Genomic DNA, 15,287 nt, shown 5'->3' on the forward strand with positions numbered 1-15,287 from the left:
CACGGAAACTTAAGCATGCTGGACAAATGTGTGTTAGACAGTGAAAGCATGATGCAACTGTTTGCTTTACAGTCTATTCCCCATTATTACAAATGAGATTTCATTTTTGTACAAATAAAGTTTACAAACAATGGTAGAATAATTCAGGAATTTGACTAAGAACAAGAACAGGACAACACTTTGGGACAAAAAGAGGGACGTTACTGTCATAAACCAATGTCAGCGTTCTTGTCATGCCCCTATCTATAGATACAGAGTTATCATAACTACTCATGGGCAGTATCACAGAATTATAGTATACTAGAGTATTTAAAAAAGGTATGTTTTTCAAAACCATCATAAATACAAGCACCCCTCTTTCTGTTGAACGCATTGTATGTAGTGCACAGCATGTACCACCAGAGCTCAGTCTCCGGTCTCTACTGGCGGAACAGGCAGCTGAGCTGAAAGATACAGTGACACCTAGTGGTGGAGGGATAAGTTACAGGACTGAAAACACCTGGTGGCCAGCAAAGGCAGAAAGATACTGTGGGGAATAAAATCTAACTTGGTGAATTAATGATTTATTTCAACCAAATTGGAGCAAATGATTGTTGAAATAGTGAACTTACTAAGTAGATTATGAGCAAGAGTAATCAATATGGTTTGGGGAAGTTTTATTTTGTGTCTGTTGAGTTTGGATGAAGTTAATAAGGCCAAGGGAAGGCTAAATTTAGAAGGTGTACAGTTGTATTTCTCTGTTTCATTCATTCATTCATTCATCCCTTATTTAAATCTTGAGGAATCATTGAGGGCAAGCCCTAATTTTCAATGATGTAGAGAGCACAGAGAAAATACAAAGAAAGAACAAAACACAACAGACCAAACATCTTAAAAGACAGTTAGATTCAAAAGCGGAGTAATTGGTAATCATAGTTTTAAACTGGCCCATTATAACAGTTGTGTTGAGTTTAAATGTACATTGTAAGATGCTCCAGGTAGCTACAGCAGCAAAACTGAATGCAGTTTTTCCAAATTCAGTATTTGTGTGGGGGACATCAAGCATTAAACAATCACTTGAAAGTGTAGAATAATTACGATGTGACCAATTTAATAAACTGCTGAGGTATGGTGACATATTACCTTTTAAGACTTTATAAATGAAATGGAAGCAATGCATATCTCGTCTTACTGATAAAGGTGTTCATTCCACCTTGTTGTATAAAGTGCAATGATGGGTGGAGTAAATGTCACCAGTAATGAATCTGAGTGCAGAATGATAAACAGAGTCCAGCGGAGTGACAGTGGAGGCAGAAGCATGTCTATAGATGACATCAGCATAATCCAGAACTGATAAAAAAGACTTAATAAGGAAAATAGGTGTATTTATATAACTTTTCTTAACATTTTATGGGTTTCTATTAATTTATCTGAAATAAAATAAAAAAATTCCTTCAAAGGATAATTTAAACAAGGACAAGGCTACTCAAAAAAGATGGCTTTGAAGTTCATCAGCATATCCTTTCATGAGTGAGTTTGGGATATTTTTGCATTGTTTCGACATCCTCATAAGAATAGATGATTTGTTTTTCCTCAAAAAGTTGGCCTAAAGCCTAAAGTTAGAATAAAATCAGGTTGAGGCCATGCGAGTCCAACAATATACAGTATGAATAGATTATGGAAAGAGTAGAATATATGTGTGTGAATGTATAACCTTAACATTTTCCACTGTCCATTAACACCAGAAGAATGGGAGGCCTCCCCCATGTTTCTATCAAATACTCACATTTTCCCTTCATGTTTGTTTACTATATCCTCACCATAAATAATACATACGTTTTGAGCTCCTTTCTCAGCATGCTCCCACACATACACACTCACGCACCAACACACACAACAGGCCAAGACAGACATGGCATATGAACCTATTAATGTTAATCATGACTACATGTGCATATATGATCACAAGGCAGTAAACCTAAAGCTTCTGGGGCAGAGAAAGTCATGAAAAATGCAAAGTCATACTGTGCAGGTCTACTTCTTTATTCCTCCTCACTGTGGCAGCCATCCATGGGACATGTGGCGTTGCAATTAGCAGTGGCCGATTCATAGATGTGGGGACTATGCCAGTGCTCAGATGGGTACAATTAAAAGCAGATGCCACTCTAGTTAATGGTGTGTGTGTATCTGTGTGTGGTAGGGGGAGTTATATAGACAGAACGAGGGAGGGGGCGTACAATGGGAACCGATGCAAGTGGAGCTACTTTTGCTTTAATCGACAGGCTCCCTGCTGCTACAGATCAGAGAAGAAGGATACGATCCCAGACCCCAAGGGGCCAAAAGCTTGCTGAAGAGCAGAGATATAGGAAAACAGAGAGGGAGGAATTGATAGAGGAAAGCGGTGGTAACCTTGCAAGGTAGATGAGTTCTGAACGAGCATGGGAAAGGGAAGACAGGTCAAGAGCATGCTAAGGAAATCACCACCAAACACCACAAGGTCACACTCTCGCTGAGGTGAGAGTGAAGAAGGAGAAGGAGGAGTAAAGAAGGTGAAAAGGGAGGATTACTCGAACATGGGAGAGGATGTAAAATGAGGGGGGGAAGGTAGAAAGGATGTTGGAAACCACTGGAAGTCCATTGGGAGAGATTTGCTGGAAGATGAGCTGGAGGAGTGTGGTGTATTAGCTTCACTTAGGAGATGTTCATCATCTTCAAGATTGCTACTCGATTTTTGGCAGTCGTCCATTGGTTTGACCTACGTGTAAGATGTGTGCTGTACATTAAATTCACCTTTTTTCACACGACCTTGAATTTATAAATGATTTAGCAGCGAGGGGTTTCATATGGAGCCATGTATCTCTCCACTTGATGATATAAGTCCAGTCAGTCACTTTCCTTTTAGCTTTGTTTTGGTCTCCATCACCAGCGCTGTTTATTGTGTGTGTGCAGGTGGGAGGGAAAATAACGTGTGTAGCAGGCAATGTTTAAAAAAGCCAGGAAACCCAAGTGAGCTTGTTGTTCAAATGATGTTAATGTTATCTTGCATGCTGAACTGTAAACAGAATCCAGGTCAGGATGGATATCCGAAAGTGGTTTTCTAAGATGGTACAAACTACAGAAACCCAAGCTGAGGAAGCCAGTAGCTCCAGCCGTGGCAAAAATATTGCCAAGGCCGAGTTACCCCACACCGAGCTAGCTCCACCAGCTGGAGAGGACGTGGAACTTACCACAACAAGTGCTATCAGAATGGGTCCACAGCTGCCTCCAGCTCTGCCTCAGAATACCGTGGTGTCTGACGATCTCAGGACTGAGGAGCCAGCCCAGGTTCACCTGCAGTCCTATCCCATTCGGATAATTAATGGCCAAAAATGCATGCAAAACTGTCTCCTCTGTATTTTTAACAGCCCCCTCAATCATTTTATCCTGGCGCCAGGCCTGCTGACAGCTGACAACCATGTTTACTGCTAAGAGTCATTGAAGCTCTATTAAACTACATCCGACTGAAGCTATCATTTTCTCACACCTGATTCATACAACACATTTAGACATTAAAACGACACTAAAACACAAGGCTCAAACCCAACCTGGCGGTGATGAGAGAGCAAAACAGGATGCCAGGAGGTAAAGAGCAGGAGAGGAGGAACGAAGCGAGGATGGAAGAGCACCGGTTACCGACCCGGAGGGCAGATGCCTCGTGGTGGGCAGGAGAGTAGAGGGAGAGATGAGGGAAAGAGAAGGGAGAATAAATATGAAGCTACAAGGAAGTCAAGAAAGATTACGAGTGGTGATATTAGAAATGAAGAATGGTAAACCAGGGGAAGGAACTCAGACAGGGTGTGATGTAGAAGGTTTAAAGGTGTAAGGGTGAAAATGCAGAGGACAAGATGAAGGGCACAAGGGGGGGATTTTGAGCTTCCGGTGTCGTGCTGTATGAGTGCGAGGTAGTTAAAGGATAATCAGTGCTGCAGGAACAGGAACAGGCGGAGAATGAGCATTGAAAGTGTATATTTGTGCCACACCGTTTTTCTGCCTTTCCTGGCAAGCTAGCATCCAACTGTGCTAAAGCCCAGTCTCTTTTCCCCCAAACAGCTTTGTGAATTAAAAGCTCCTGGCATCTGCTCACTGGAGTTTTGTCAGCTATTTGGAATGACATCTTTGCCGGCCTGTTCTACCACTGAGGTATAATAACGATGTGTGTAACATGCATGTGTGCACAGGTGAGTGTGTACAAAACTAACGTTCTTAAAGGGATAGTTTAGGTTTTTTGGACTGAGGTTTCATGAGGCACCAATACATTCTCATTCCAACTTGTCACATTTTGCTGCTTTGCACTTCATCACACGTCACCGCTTTCCAGTGGACTTTCACATCAATTCTTTAAGTTTTAGGTATCCTTTTGCTGTCTGCTGTTTACGTTTGGGGATGATGTTAACAAATACACCTGGTGGGATGATGCAGTCGTCCAAAACATGAGCACATGGCAACATGTCAACAATGGCACATGCTGGCATGGATGGTTAGGATTAGGGGGAGGAGGTACTTGGTAAGGTGTAGAAAAAACCCCATCACCTTCAGATGGGAAGCGAACACCAGACTCCCACATGAAAGTCTGTGGTTTGTTGGTCCCAACCACCACTGTTCCTGCCCACTCTGTAGGTGCCCTCACATGCCTTACATTATGCTATTACTGGCATCTCTTCAACTTGACACTGTCCCACCACATCACTGCCGCGTTTCATGTGGACATTGCAGGTGCCGTCTGGTGATAGTAGCATATATATGACTGGTTCTCACGTGACACTGTCCAGCGGCTTTTCATATGCATGCAAAAGGTGCCTTTTGGTGTCTCTGAGTTGCACCAAAAGCACTGTCAAAGCAGCTCTATTTTACAAGTTCGTAATGAGAACAGGCTGGGGATACTTATCCGTAGTAAGTGTATAACATACAGTAGATGGCGTATGGCACACCCCCAGTTTGGAGAAGCAGGCAGGAGTCCGACATGGAAGCGAAGCAATATACTGCTGTGGATGGGGGCCAGCAGCAAAACATAGTTTAATCACCTAAAAATGGTCCCATCTAAAACAATCAAAATCAGATTAAATGTATTCTATTTTAAGAGTATAATCACTGCTTTACCTTTCTTTCAGACAGACTGTTTTGATAGGGAAGCTGTTAATGGCTTCAGTTCCCCATCTGTGCTCTTGTCAAGGCCATCAAACTCCATTGAAAAAAACAATAATTTTTTCTCGCTGAACACAGGAGTTTCTTGCCTACCACTGCCTTAATCAGTTAGTTTGTGATTGTGTGACTTTGGTGAATCTGAACTCACACCAAAGTCACACAATAATGCAAAAAAAACCCCTGTTTGAGGCACGAGTAGACCAGTAACTCCTGCATTCAGTAATGTCAAAGCATAGTTTTTCTCAATTGAGTTTTGCTTTGAAGAGAGCAATATAACGGCTCCAAATCCCTTATTGAAATCACTTGCATTAACTGACATTAAGGTAAAGCAGTACAAATACTCAATATAGCATAAATTCAACTGATATTGATTTGTTTAGGTCAAAGTTTTCTTTATATAGCTAAAATATGTCTTCTTGCAGGTTTCCATCCACCGCAGTACATTGCTTAGCTTCTGCGTCAGACTCCAGCCTGCTTCTCCAAATTCAGGACGTTTCGACCGCCATCTAGTATATGTAATATACTGTCTATGGATGTGTTGCCCATGCAACCCTACTCCAAAAAAATCGACACTATCCCTTTAAAAATTTGTTTAAAATAATTATTTCTCTTTGATATTCTATTTGTTAGCACTGTTGCCTCACAGCAAGAGGGTCCCTGGTTCGAATCCCGGTTGGAACGGGGTTCGGTCCGGGCGGGGGCCCTTCTGTGTGGAGTTTGCATGTTCTCCCCGTGTCCGCGTGGGTTCTCTCCGGGGTCTCCGGCTTCCTCCCACAGTCCAAAGACATGCAGCTCAGGTTAATTGATGACTCTAAATTGCCCTTAGGTGTGATTGTGAGTGTGTATGGTCGTTCGTCTATATGTGTCAGCCCTGCGATAGTCTGGCGAACTGTCCAGGGTGTACCCCGCCTTCCGCCCGATGACAGCTGGGATTGGCTCCAGCCCCCCCGCGACCCTTACGAGGACAAGCGGTTACAGAAAATGACTGACTGACTGATATTCTATTTCAATCTTTGTGTCAGTGCGGTCTCTCTCAGTCTGCAAGCAGAAGGGATTTGCGGGCATGCTCAATAGGTCAGGTTGCATCAAAAGTAAATTAGGCAGAGAGAAAATGGGCTTTCTGCATACTGTGGGTGCCTTAGACAGAAAGGTTAATGGCTTTATGAGATTGCAATGACACATTATTGCAAACACCTCCGAGCAAACAAATTATTTGATTGTAATATCGCAGGATGTAGCAGCCCGTTGTTAATGGAATATATTAAATTCATGCGTGTGATAATGTCTTACAGCTGCATGGACATGTGTATAAACATGTTTATATGTATTTGCATTCACATATGTGACAATGTGCCCCTTTATGTGCACATCCTTTGTTCTGTTTAATTTGAGCTGTTTGAAAGATAAGCAAAAAGAGCCCGAGGCGAGCGTCTGCAGGGGCCCAGGACCCCGGGGCCACATCAAAGGGCCTTTTGACTGGTGGCTTATGTGTAGTACTGTGCTAATCAGGCACTATATTCTGGAGGAATGAGAATGTACATAAACAGCACAGAGGAATTCTCCACAGATCTGCAGCTCCCCCTGGGGCTCCACAGTGGCAAACTGACCTCTAACACAACATATATATCACAACTGGGAGTGTACACGGAGGGATGGTGTGTGTGTTTTATCTGTGTTCAGGGTAAGCAAAAGGTACTGTGTGCGTCATGATCCATGGGTTTGTTATCGATGCAGTCCATCAGTGACAAACGGCAAGGAGTTGTGTGTGTGCAGATCTTGCTGTGGGCTCAGCTGTCAGGTCTCCCTGGTGGGCTATTACCTTTGATGCTTGGCTAGGGTCTATCAAGTGTAGGACATCACCCTTGTACATGAAGACACACACATACTCACACACAGGCCCTCTAACTCCTCACCTTGGCCTGATGGGATATCACTGGGGGAATGTACATCCACCGCCAAAGACAATTTGTCTTGATAGCTGAGATGGTAGCCCCAAAGCGATCTCTCTCTTCCCCCTCTCTCTGCCTCATCTGTGTCCCTCAGGTAGCCGGATGTGTCCGAAGGTAAAAAGCACAACGGGCCGACATGATGTTTTGGCTGATGGACGACAGGCAGGCTTGCCGCGAGTGGAGAAGCAGCCCTGCCTGGGGTTTGAACGGTGAGGCGAATGAACACTGGCACATGGATGTGAGGCAGTAAATCTCCTCTACAATGAGATCATGGGGTGGTATATAATATTATTAAATACAACCGTCTATAGCGGTGGAAAAAATAATTTTTTTTGTTGAACATCTATTCTTTTGGTCATTTATTTTTATTGGTTCCTTTGTTTATTTCCCTTTTTGTCTACTTTTGTAGTTGTCTGTATGCACAATTTATTTATTCCTTTCAATAAATAAATTGTGCTGGGAGCAAACTGGTTTTGAACCTGACGTGAGCACCCTTTGCATTGGTATAAAACCTGCCACACCACCATGCAAGTAAACTTAGAACAGTTATCTTGGCGTATTTGACCTCTTCATTTACTGTAAATTATTCTAAGATTTGAATTCAGAACCCTCTGATCCTCTGACCAACATTGTATCACATTATTTTGACATTTTTTTTTTTTTTTTAATTTTTCCTGTCCCTTTAAGCAGACATTCTTTGCTTTTGTTTGGCTGAGCTTTTGACTACCTCACTTTATGATAGTGATAGGATATGTTTTGTTAGAAATCAAATTACCAAAGAGTATATGCAAGTACAACTGCAACAACTGCTTGATTAACCAATTGTCTGATTTACAGAACATTGATTGCCAACTATTATGTTACTATTATGTTTAGGTTTTGGGTGTTTTTTCTATTAAAAAAATGATTTTGAGCAATTGTCTGTGCGTCGGTTTTTAAAATTGTTCTACACTGGCTACTTTTACTTTAAATACTTTAAGCACATTTTCCTTACTTACTTTTAATGAGGTAACATTTTCAATGCGGGAATGGAACTTGTAACAGAGCATTTTCACGTGGTGGTATATCAATACCACTGTGTGAAAATGCTCTGTTTTGCTCAAGTAAAGGATCTAAATACTTTTTCCACTACTGGTTTAGGGCAACAGCAAAATCCTAAAACTTCAGCTTAAGTAACTGCACATAGCAGCATGAAAACAAGCAAAAGATTGAGCGTAATTCAAAGGCTGTTTTTTTCCAGGTGACTTTTATCCAGTGAGCAGGGAATTCCTGGCAGCCAGCTCTGGATACATGGCTCTGCAGTGGGAGAGTGACTGAGGCAGATGTTTGGCTGTGTTACGACCCTGGTAATAAGACAGACATGTGGCCTATGCTGCATCCAGAGGAGCAGGTGCTGCCACCGCGCAGCCATTACCATCTGCATTGATGAGATCAGGGACTCAGCCATGCTGGATGTTAGATGGTTAGTATCCCTTAAAGTAAAACATCAAATAAATAAACGTACAAGGCGGTGGAGTCAGCAACCCACCCCAAAAAATCTGTATAATATTCCAAAAGGGACTCGTAGTGCTGATTAGTGAGTGCACAAGCTAATCTTATTGTATATCATTTTTATCTCCTGTGGTATCACTATAAAATTCATTTAATACCCCATTTGGCACTCAAAATACGGCTGTGATATTTATCCCTCAGTGATTAACATGTTTAGCCTCCTATAGGGATTAACAGGCAGAAATAGAGAATTACACGCTCTCTGTGTTGAAAGGGTAAACTGTGATGGATGGAGAGATGAAGGGCAACGACTGAGGGAATTTGAAGTTGTAGTACTCAGCTTGAGTATTTTCTTTTTATGCCACTGTTTACTTTTACTTCACTACATTTGAGAGGAAAATATCATACTTTTTACTTCTCTCCATTTATCTGACAGCTTTTGTAACTTTACAAATTACGATTTTTGAACAAAAAACAAACAAACAAAAAGCATATAAAGAAGTTTTGTTAGAAATGAAATTACCAAACAGTTTATACAGGTAAAGCCGAAACAATTAGTAGGTAAATCAATTAGACAATTGACAGAATATTTTTTGCCAACTATTTAAAAAAAAAAAAACTCTACCCGTGTTGCTTTTACTTTAATACTTTATACTATAATACCTTAAGCACATTTTTCTGATTATACTTATTTAAGCAACATTTTCAGTGCAGGACTTTCACAAACTATTTTCAAAGTGTGGTATTAGTACTTTCACTTAAGTAAAGGAACTACATACTTTTTCCACCACTGGGTGAATATTGAAAGGGTAGTGGAAAAGGAAAGATGCAGGATGGAGGGATAGGTGAAGGGAGGGGATGGAAAAAAAGGGCTAGTATCCCTTTAACGTCTTCTGACGTCATGCTGATGCAGATCTGCCCGGCTGGATGTGAGCAGAGGAGAGGAGGAGAGGGATGCCGAAAAAATGAAACTCCTCAGCACTAATTTTTCACATCTCTGCAGGAGAAGATGGAGACCTATATCCTGTGATATCCTCTGCGGATTGATACATATTTTCACCACTGAGTGAACTTGCGCACGTGCTGCCTTTGAATAGAGACGGAGGTGAACGCGACACATTTTTTAGTAAAAAAGCGACCATATTGAGGTCAGAGGAAAGCGTTGCCAAGGCGACCAGCTTGCTAGGGAGGACACTGCAGCGCGCGTCACGCGCCGGGAGCGAGCGTGCGTGCTTGCGAGGCTGCGCACGTGCGCGAGCGCGCGACAGCTAGCCGAGGCGGTCACGGCATCCACACAGCGGCAGCAGCGGCAGCGGAGGCAGCAGCTTTTCCACATAAGACTACCGGAGGACCGCGCAGTCTGTGTCGAGAGACGAGGTGAAAGGAGCCGAAGCGTCCACCGTGACTTGAACCGGTGCCCGGTGGTGTCGGAGGTCTCCTTGAGGGGATTAATTGAGGATTTATCGACGACGTCCCAGAAAAACGCCAGAAAACACAGAGGAACTGCGACCGTTGGTCAACACAGGTGACACTTCCAGGCTATCAAACCTGCTCCGACCCCGCAGACACGAGTTATTTCGGTGTTTTTTTTGTCGTATTAAGGCCTCTACAAAAACAGACATTCTTCCCGAGGCAAACCGGACTGTCAGCAGGGAAATTAATTAAAATATTGGCGTGCTAGAGAAGACAGGGACTGAGCCGAGGCTGCCTGCTCGGATGGGGAATCATACTATATCCCGCTGTATGTGGTGTGTAATGCAGTAGAGCAGCTTTATTTTTGGTATTCAGTGTCCACTGTCGTTGTCTCCAGTCATGAAGTCCCACCTGCCGGCCCGGTTGGATTGAACGAGATAGTGCTGTCGGGGGACATTTTGAAGGTGGTGTTTTTGATTTTGTTTTTTTTTCTTTAAGAAACAAGCACTTTTTGTTCGCTGCTGGAGGAAGGTTTAGTGAAGAGGACGAGGAGGAGAAGGAGAAATCTCAGGAAAAAACCCCATCAGTTGGAATCTGGCACCCCACCAGCCCCCGTGGATCACAAATTAACAGGTAGGTTGAGGTTTACATTGTTAATGCTGATTTGTATTGAGATGATTTTGACTGAAAACACTGAAAAGGGTGGTTGAATTGATAATTTCTCCGTATGTGCATTGAATTAGCATTTTTAATTGTGTGTGTATGTGTGTGTGTGTGTATGCTCAAGGGATGTCTGACACCTTGAGTGAAAAAAAAGGTAAAGAAATGAGCATCAAAATCAGCAATTTGGGGTTAAGTGAGGGATTTTTCTTTGCAAACATTTATGTTTACTGGTCTTACTATATGAATGTATTGAAAATTAATGGACAATTGTCAACAGACCACTGCAAAAAATGCATTTAGAGTTGTCCAAAACATGTCTGCAATGAATGACATTTTGTACTCAAATAGTTGTTTTTGTTTTTTGTTGGATTTTGCAGCATGTTTTTGCATGTTGCATGGATGTGTATTTGTGACTGACTTCATGCATCCTTCATAACATTCAGGATATATCCTGTGTGCCATTAATGAGGATTTGGACTCCTCTGGTGGACTGAGAGAAACAGAGGCTGCTATTCAGTCAGCCTGAGCTTGTCCCTCTGTCCTCGTAACATGCAGAATTTGTAGCTTATTAATCAAAGTGCTTTGCTGAGATTGCACCAATGCCGGATCAGTCCTTGCACATATGGTGATCATTGTGCACTTCTTTAATTGTGTATTGTCTGGAATAATGGTCAAAATGAATTGGAGTGGAGAGGGGGATTTTTACAAGCAAACCAGCCTGTGTTGCAGAAAGGATAGAAATGATTCACAATGGTCCCCCTTCAACAGTTAAAATCATCCTTCAACTTAATATGATCTTCATGGGGGCTTTATACTCAAAAGACCCAGGAAACGCCATGGCCATGAGAACATATTCCCCCAAATGCTCCCCTCCACAGACACACAAATGGATGCACACACACAACGCGAAGAATGGGGCGCATTTATATGCTGTGGCTGGTGTTGTGGGGCATTCGGATCGGCAGGGCCTGCTAGATGATAGAATTCAGCAGGGACAAGAAGACCTCTGTTCTTATCTGCACGACGAGAAGGGGAAGGCAGCTCGGCTCAGCTCAGCTCAGCTCGGCTTCTCTCCTTGGTTTTAGGCAGCCAGCCTGCCCTATATAGCAGATAGGGACATCTCCTCTGTGGGGAGAGCATTTTAATGGATGCACAGGGGGGAAATGTGCAACTGTCCTTGTTCTAAATAGATGTTGTCACACAGGTGTTGTTATTTATCTGGATGGTGGCTGGCTGGAAATTTTGAAGACCTGTGGAGATGTTTTAAGAGGATAAAGGTGGCATGTTAATGTATTATGTAGAGTGATTGCAGGCCTTTGTGTGTTTGAGAAATGTGTACATAGAATGGGAGAAAAGGGAGAGACATTTTGGCAGAGGTGCATTATAGTGTATTCTAATCAATTTTTTGTTCAGTGGCTTACTCACAAAACACAAAATCCAGGTTGCCTTGTCAAGAAGGCCTGCACACATAGCTTTGTGTAAAATGTGAGCATTATTCATGCAAGAATTTTTTCATTTTTTTCTTTAATTCAGTTAAATTCAATTCAGTTTAGTTTTTTTTAGTTCAGTTCAGTTCAGTTCAATTCGATTAAAATAGCTTTGTTAGCATGAATAAGAATGTTGCCAAAGCAGTTCACAAAGGAAAGAAAAAAGCATTTTACACACATTACATTCACTCATTCAGTACATATTATACAAACATATTCTATTCTAGGGCCGTACCCAACTTAGAATTATGCCAGTGGAATCAGATTGGATCATTAAATACGAATATTTGACAATTCGTTTTGTTTTTCACAAAAAGTTTTACAGTTTGAATGGGCCCAGCAGGATGTTCAGTGTGACAGTGGCATATGATATAGGAAACAAGCTAATGGCGCTAACAGCAGACTGCAAATGTGCAACATTTTCTCCCAACACAAAATATCAATCAAAAGCCAGAGACTGTATTGTATTAAGTTGCTATGAGCTATAAATTGATGACTTTCGAAGAAGAAGATAGAAGATGATGTTATCTCGGAGGCTTAGCCGCTTCAGCTTCTGCCAAAGACTAGTGTGAAACTCACTCCACAGCAAAGTCTGGGGACCAAAACATCCTGAAAAGCAAACTTATTATTATGTATCAATATCTATATTGATCTTTCTATCTCTATTCACCTACCTACCTACTAAACCTACCTGTATACATATAAACACGACACAATTAACATTATATTAATTCAAAATCAGTAATAAAGTAAAAGTAAAGTAAATGAGGCTGTGGCATGCACTGACATATTTTGCTGCTTCTATGACACCTACACTATTTTCTCCAAGTAGATGTTGACTCTAATCTGTTCAGGGAGTGTATCAAAATCTCTTTGTGTATCCCAAAATTATATGCAGACCCCTGAAAGCATTGCTCACTGCAATCCATCCTGGGCAAGGTGCAGCAAAGCTGGAGGCAGATGGGGCTGAAGCGTTCAAAGCACATTGTCGGTTAGATTGATGGCTCCTAGTGTGGGTCGCTAAGCAGTCAACAGATGCAGGCTAGTGTTGTGACAGGGTGCTTTGAAATAGCCATCACATCGCACACAATCACAGTTCTTTAAAGGTCCCTACCTCTCCATTTACGGCTAATTTTATCCCTCACTATTTATTTTTACTGTGGATAAATTGGTGACAGCAGGTCCCCCAGTGTGTTTGGATGTTTTCTGACTGCGGAGATGACAGCAGTCTCTGCTAATTTTAGGTGAGAGGTGTCATCTGTGTGAGGAATCTTAAGCATTATGGCAGCTGACGTGTTGACTGGAGAGCTGGAGACTCGTCTGATGAATGCCGGTGATTTGAAATGTTTGTTTAGCAAACTTGAAATGAATTAGTAAAGCCGAGGCTGGCTGAACACGCAGGTCCTCGGGGAGGCGCTGTTGTTCATATCTCCCTCCTGTTACGAAGAGCTGAGGAAGGGAAGTATGTGTGTCAGTTATTGCTTTGAAGGCGCACAAATTTATTTTCAGGACTGCTGGCATAATTTTGTTTCCCCGGCTGTGAGAATAAGATTCCAATGTGACAAACTGTACAGTAAGCTGCTGTATAATTGATGGAAAATTGAATAATTTGAGGAACCTGTTTGCACATTTGAAAGATGTGTTTGGAAAAGGTGACAGAGAGCAGACACACTCATAATGAACACTGAATTTATGGAAGTAACAGTATTCTGTCTCCCTGGGACTACTTCTTTGAGTACATGTTCAATATTTTGGCAGATTCTATGACACGTACCTGTTGCTGTGACTGCATCTTTGTCACTATTAAACGGCATCACCAAACCCTGTTTTTCTCAGCTTCTCTATAAAGCTGATTAAACAGAATAGCTCCACAATGGATGCTTTTTTATATAGCAAGACTTGGTAATTGACAACAAGCTGTTCACAATAGGAATATGCTTCCCCTTCTCCCTCGAGCACCAGGCTCCCCATGTAATCACCCATGTGTTTGTGGTCATGTGTAGGCTACTGCTCTCTACCCTTTGAATGAAGTAGGGCTGTCTTCTTCCTCCGCCAAAGACAGTATTCTTTTATAACAAATATTTGGCATGACTCTAGGGCTGCAACAGATGTTTGTTACAGATTAATATGTAGATTATATTCTCAATTAAATGTTCTGTGTGTAGGATTTAGGTGGATATATTGACAGAAATAGAACATAATAAGTATGCATTCATGAGTGTATAGTCACCTAAAAATAAGAATCACTGTGTTTTCGTTACTCTAGAATGAGTTGAAGGAGGAAGCAGGTCCTTGTTTACGCAGCTTGCCATGTTACAGTACCATGTTTCTACAGTAGCCCAGAACAGAAAAACCAAACACTGCCTCTAGTTAGGGCCATTTGTAGTTTTGCATCCATCATCGTAGTTCCCCTCCACAATGAGCAGCGTCTGTATTTTTTAAACGCAAAACTGCTTTATTTAGTGTTTTTAGCAGTTTCAATCACCTGGTCCATTTGCTTAGGAGAAGAGGAGACCTTTGCGGTTAATTCAGTTCCTGGTAATCTCCTGAACATCTTGATCTTAAATTAAAAAAAGGGTAGCACATATTAAGAGGTGCCAATGGCCAGTCTCTGACATGCCAAACATCATCAAAGAAAAACTAATTTATAATGTGACACACCTTTATTCAGTGTTTTTCAGTTTGTCTTGGAGTGGAGGAGACCTTTGTAGATAATCCGGCTCCCAGTAAAACCCACCTGAACAACAATTTCTGTAGAAATCCTCACCAGGAGAAGTTTCAGCAGGTGGAAATCTGAAACCACTCACCGCTAGAGGCCACTAAATTTTCCTAAATCTTACACTCTTCTCTATTAATTGGTTAACTGTTTGGTCTACAATAGTGTTGGAGTTACGTTCACATGTGAACTGATACCAATACCGATACCTGTGCTAATACCTGGAATTTGGTACCAGTATACAAGAGTTTCTTTTTTTAGTACTTCATTCTCTCTGTAATAGTCCAGTCTTTCAGCTGCTGGACAGAAATGAAGCAAGTTGGTGGGATTACAACCAAAGGAGAGTGTGCTGCTCTCTGAGTCTTTCCAGAGACGGCACACTCTGCTTCGCCTAGGCTGCAAAATGTA

General features: G+C 41.9%; 1 protein-coding gene across 1 annotated transcript in view; it reads left to right on the top strand.

The window, feature by feature from the left end:
- The first annotated feature begins 10,371 nt into the window (after positions 1 to 10,371).
- Positions 10,372 to 15,287, top strand: part of nlgn2a (neuroligin 2a) — a 222,632-nt gene continuing 217,716 nt past the window's right edge. Inside the window, exon 1 of the mRNA XM_042512113.1 lies at positions 10,372 to 10,646. The gene's annotated coding sequence lies outside the window, so the exon portion shown is untranslated. The remainder of the gene's footprint in view (positions 10,647 to 15,287) is intronic.

The sequence above is a fragment of the Plectropomus leopardus genome, chromosome 23, assembly GCF_008729295.1.
Source record: "Plectropomus leopardus isolate mb chromosome 23, YSFRI_Pleo_2.0, whole genome shotgun sequence".
NCBI classification, from domain to species: Eukaryota; Metazoa; Chordata; class Actinopteri; order Perciformes; family Serranidae; genus Plectropomus; species Plectropomus leopardus.